The sequence below is a fragment of the Triticum dicoccoides genome, chromosome 7A (genome assembly GCF_002162155.2).
Source record: "Triticum dicoccoides isolate Atlit2015 ecotype Zavitan chromosome 7A, WEW_v2.0, whole genome shotgun sequence".
Classification (NCBI taxonomy): domain Eukaryota; kingdom Viridiplantae; phylum Streptophyta; class Magnoliopsida; order Poales; family Poaceae; genus Triticum; species Triticum dicoccoides.
Genome location: NC_041392.1, coordinates 657,977,624 through 657,983,266, shown reverse-complemented (window position 1 = coordinate 657,983,266; position 5,643 = coordinate 657,977,624).

Genomic DNA, 5,643 nt, shown 5'->3' with positions numbered 1-5,643 from the left:
CAGGGGGCGGCGACGATGATGATGAGGGGCGTGGTGACGGGCGATGAGGAGGCAGGGGCGGCGACGTCGATGCTGTGAGGGGCGTGGCGACGGGCGACGAGGTGAGGCAGGGGCGCGGGGCGGCGACGACGTCTGGGCGGCGCGGGACGGCGTCGGGGCAACGCAGGACGGCGACGAGAGCGACAGCGATGGCGGGGGCGGGCCGGGGCAGGGGCAGCCTGGCGGCGTCGATGTGCTCGGCGTCGTCGGGGGCAACTGGTGTGATGAACTCTGCAAAATTTCTAAGTGCCACTTATATATCAAGAGCATTGGTCCCGGTTCATGGCACAAACCGGGACCAATCCCCCCCTTTAGTCTCGATTGGTGCCAAAGGTCTATTTTTAGCAGCCCAAATGGCGGGAAGCGGCGGCCATTGGTCCCGGTTGGTGGCACCAACCGGGACAAAAGTAGGGGCATTGGTTCCGGTTGGTGCCACGAACCGGTACCAATGCACCCCTTTAGTCCCGGTTGGTGCCAGCAACCGGGACCAAAGGCCTTGCACAGCGGGGTGGTGGTGGGAGTTTAGTCCCACCTCGCTAGTTGAGAGGGGCGCGCACTGATTTATAAGCCTCACTGCCGCACCCCTCTCGAGCTTCTCTCCATTGCAGGCTTACGGGCCTAATTGTGACTGCTATGCCTGCTGGGCCTACTGGGCCTTCTGTGGGCCTGAATCCTGGCCCATGGATTGGTTTCTAGTCGAATTCAGGCCGTGGTGGCCCAGTAGGTGGCAACTTTTTTATTTTTTTTCCAGTTTTTTTGTTTTCTTTTTTGCTTTATTTTTTGTTTTGTTTCTACTTACAAAAAAATATTAATTTATTTTATTTTATTTTGTTTCTAATTACTTATTTATTTTATTTTATGATAATTCTTTTTTCTATTAAAGTTTCTAGCAAAAAAAGTTATTTATGATTTTTTTTTATTTTAATGATTTTGAACAGAAAATACTTTGATAATTTTAGTTGCATCAATTTTATATAATTTTAGTTTCATAAATTTTAGAGGTTGCTTATAATATTTTGAACAGAAAATACCTTGATAATTTTAGTTTCATACATTTTATTTATGTTATTAAAGTTTACTATATTTTATTTTGTTTCCACTCATATATTTTATTAAAGTTTATATTATTTTGTTTCAAATTACTTATTTATTTTATTTTATGATAATTCTTTTTGCTATTAAATTTTCATTCATTTACTGATTATTTTGAGCTATAAGACCCTGATATTGAAAATCATTATAAATGAACTCTGAAAAGGTTAAAAGTTGGCATGGTATCATCATTTCACCCACATAACATGTGCAAGAAAGTAGATAGTGTTACGGCAAAAACTGGATACACTTCGTGTACCAAATGGACAATCTCTTTCGAAGTTTCAGGGTTTCATACGGAAACTCGTCTGTTACAAAGAGATTTCATTTTTTGAACTTATTTGAACTTCATAGTTTTTCTGTGTCCAAAATGCACCATTCAAAGCCACATCATCAATTTTCAACCCTTTCTGACTTCATTTGTTATTTTTCATGTATTTACTGATTTTTTCAGCTATAAGACCCTGAAATTAAAAAGCACTACAATGTAAACTCTGAAACGGTTGAAAGTTGCCATGGTATCATCATTTCACCCACATATCATGTGCAAGAGAGTAGATAGTGTTACGGCCAAAACTGGATGCACTTCATGTACAAAACGGACAACTCTTTCGAAGTATCGGGGTTTCATACGGAAACTCGTCTGTTACAAAGGGATTTCATTTTTTGAACTTATTTGAACTCCATAGTTTGTTTGTGTTCAAAATGCACCATTCAAAGCCACATCATCAATTTAGTACATATAGCTCTCATCAATAGATAAGTGACCAAATTAATAGAAGTTCATCATCACATTAAAAACAAAGTACATACATAGTTCTCATTGAACAACATATAGCTCTCCAGAGCATTTAGTTAAACCATACATTGAAACTATGTAAAATCTTTCAATGCAACAACAAATGCGATCATAATCACAGCCAAGGTAAAAATTGATCCAACGGCATAATGATACCAAGCCTCGGTATGAATGTCATATTTTCTAATCTTTCTAATCTTCCACCGCATTGCATCCATCTTGATCTTGTGATCATCGACGACATCCGCAACATGCAACTCCAATATCATCTTCTCCTCCTCAATTGTTTTTAATTTTTTCCTTCAAGTAATTGTATTCTTCTTCAACTAAATTTAACCTCTCGACAATAGGGTCGGTTAGAATTTTTGGTTCAACTACCTCCTACATAAATAAAATCTATGTCAAGTTGATGGGCATAATTGTCATAAACAATAAATGAACCAAATAGTTATAAAAGATAATATATACCACATCCGAATCATAGCCAGGACGAGGGCCGATGGGGGCGGATACCAAAACCATCGCACTATATAATAACAAGCAATAATAAAAGTAAGAAAAATAGACAAGTATTTATCTAAAGTAAGAATTTTTTTCTTTCAGAAGAAGATAAGAACAAGAGGCTCACCACGGTGGTGCAGGCGACGAGATCGGCATGGGCGATCGACGGCGGTGAAGACGGGGACGGGACGTGACGGACCGCTAAACCTAGACAAATCTCAGGGAAAATGGAGCTTGGAGGTCGAGCTTCGAGAGGAGAAAGCTTAACTAGCGTGGCTCGGGCACTTCATCGAACACCTCATGTGGATAGGAGGTGAGCTAGAGCACCCAAATGCCCTCTCCTTGCCGGCCAGAAAAAACAGAGCATTGTGGAGTGCTTTGCTGCGGCGACGGGGTATATATAGGCAACTCCTTTGTCCCGATTCGTGTCTGGAATCGGGACTAAAACCCAGCCTTCTGTCCCGGTTCGAGCCAAGAACCGGGACCAATGTTTGTGGGCCAGGAGCGAGGCCCATTGGTCCCAGTTCGTGCCAAGAACCGGGACAAATGGGCCCAGACGAACCGAGACCAATGCCCACGAGGCCCCGGCCGCCCCCTGGGCTCACGAACCGAGACGAATGCATCCATTGGTCTCGGTTCGTGGCAGAACCGGGACTAATGGGTTGGCCAGGCCCGAACGAAAGCCCCTTTTTCTACTAGTGAGACGTGGGGACCGGATTATCCTAGTCAAGCTGGTAGTTGAGGACTTGGTTCTCAATGTTATCAGCGCGTATGCCCCGCAAGTAGACCACAACGAGAACATCAAGAGGGGGTTCTGGGAAGGCCTGGAAGACATGGTTAGGGGTGTACCAATTGATGAGAAGCTCTTTATAGGAGGAGACCTCAATGGCCACGTGGGTACATCTAACACAGGTTTTGAAGGGGCGCATGGGGGCTTTGCCTATGGCATCAGAAATCAAGAAGGATAAGATGTCTTATGCTTTGCTCTAGCCTACAACATGATTGTAGCTAACACCCTCTTTAGAAAGAGAGAATCACATCTGGTGAATTTTAGTAGTGGCCAACACTCTAGCCAGATTGATTTCATCCTCTCGAGAAGAGAATATAGGCATGCGTGCCTAGACTGTAAGGTGATACCCGAAGAGAGTGTCGTACCCCAACATAAGCTGGTGGTTGCTGACTTCTGCTTTCAGATTTGTGTCCAGTGGGATAAGCTACATAGTAGTGATTCCTTAACAGAAACATTTCAGGAGTCAATTGGCCAGAGGTACGATGGCGAACAAGAGAATGTATCTGGTGCACCGGGCCACATGGTGCTACCGGTCCATCAAACTTTCTTAGGACATTTTCAAATGTTTTAAAAGAATGACAAAAATCTAGCGACATCACTATAATATTAATGTATGTTGTCATAAAATTTCATACCAAAATTCGAAACATAGCTTGAGATATAATGATGACAAATTCGTCACGGAACAGTATATAACACAAGTTGGGCTTTAGATTTGGCCCATTATCACACTGATGTCAAATTTATCAGTTTTGTATCTTAAACAATGTTTCAAAATTTTATACGAAATTTTGTGAAAACGTATATTGATGTTATGCCAATGTGTTTAATTTTTTGGATTTTTTGAAATATTAAAAAAATGTGCTAATGCATCCAGTGCACCAGATACGTTCTTTGGCGAATTATGGCATCTCAGGGTCCTTTTAGACTACGGAGTGCAGTGAACAGTGGTGTACATGGATTTTTATCCCTGTTGATAGGAATGTGGTACATGGTAGAGAAAGATGACTGTTGGGAGCACACTACAGATTCCAAAGATGATGGCCTTAAAAGCAACTCCAACACAACGATCCAAATCGTTCATCTCTGTTTGTTTGGGTCGGTGCAGACAAAAGTGAAGACCCAACGCGTCGACCTAAACCCAAAACAAGTCCGCTTTGCGTCCGGGCCGACCGCAAATGCGTCCGGCCGGACATGCCGCGCGTCCTCTCGGTGTCCGCCGCGGTCCCATTTGGCAGCCACTCAACTACCGCCCACCTTCTAATTTATGACTACCATCGACACTAGGCCCACTAGTCAGCCAATGCAACCGTCTTATTTTAACCCACACTTGCTGGGGGGCGTCCTCATCCACTTCCATCCACATCTGTCCCCCCCCCCACCACCACCCCCTTCTTGCTTCCTCGCCGGTGACAACCCAAAATCCTAGCCATGGGCCTCTTCGGCAGCAGCTCCGGCAGCGGCAAAGGCAAGGGCACCCCCCGCGCCTCATCCTCCCGTGTTCCGCCTCCCCCTCCTCCTCCGCCGCCGGCGCGTGCCCGCCCAGGTCGGTAGCGTCTGCACATCCCGATGCACCAAGCGAGGTGGTACTGGGAGTATAGGCAGTCGCTGCCTTACCCCGACGTAACGCTGCCGCACCACTAGCACCTCGATCCGGAGCGGACCCCGGTGTCGGCGGTTCCGCGGTTACAACGGATGCACGACAAGGAGGTGCAATGGCGCCAGGCGCAGCTCACGCCAGCGCAGTGGCAAATGCCCGAGTACGCCGCAGACTCTCCCAGCTAGGAGGCTTGGTTTGCCCTCGAGCACAAGGAGCAACGGCGGCTCGGCGCCCAAATCAACCACGATCTTCCGTCGCCGCCCCTGTGGGTAGAGCCGGACGAAGAGGAGGCGGAGGCGGAGTACCAAGTCGTCCTCGAGGAGGCACTGCAGCACGCGCTGGAGGCGAGCCGACTCGAGGAGGACGCCCAATGGGATGGGCTGGAGCAAGCCCTTGCTATGTCTACGGCGGGGGACTCCGTCCAGGCGCCCTGTTCATGCAGCCACCGCCCCCGCCGCCAGCCCTCGTTGAGCCCAAGCCCGAGCCGGAGCGCGAGCCAACTCCCACGCGCAAGCGGTCACCGCCGCCCCTCACTTGGCCGGAGGAGTCCTATTCGTGGACCGGCCAGTACCGCAAGTGGGTGAGCGTGCCTCCCTGCCACTACGCCGCCACACCGAAAGAAGAGGCGGACCACCTTGAGCGCTGGAAGGCGCACTGGCTCGCCGAGGAGGAGGCCGACAACGAGTGGCTGATGCAATGTGAGCAGATGTTGCGCCGTGACGAGGAGGCTCTACGGCTTGAGGAGGAGTAGGAGGAGTGTGCCCGCCTCGCCGCTAGGCCGCCGCAGCAGATGCCGGAGGCTGCCCTGGCGGCCTATCAAGC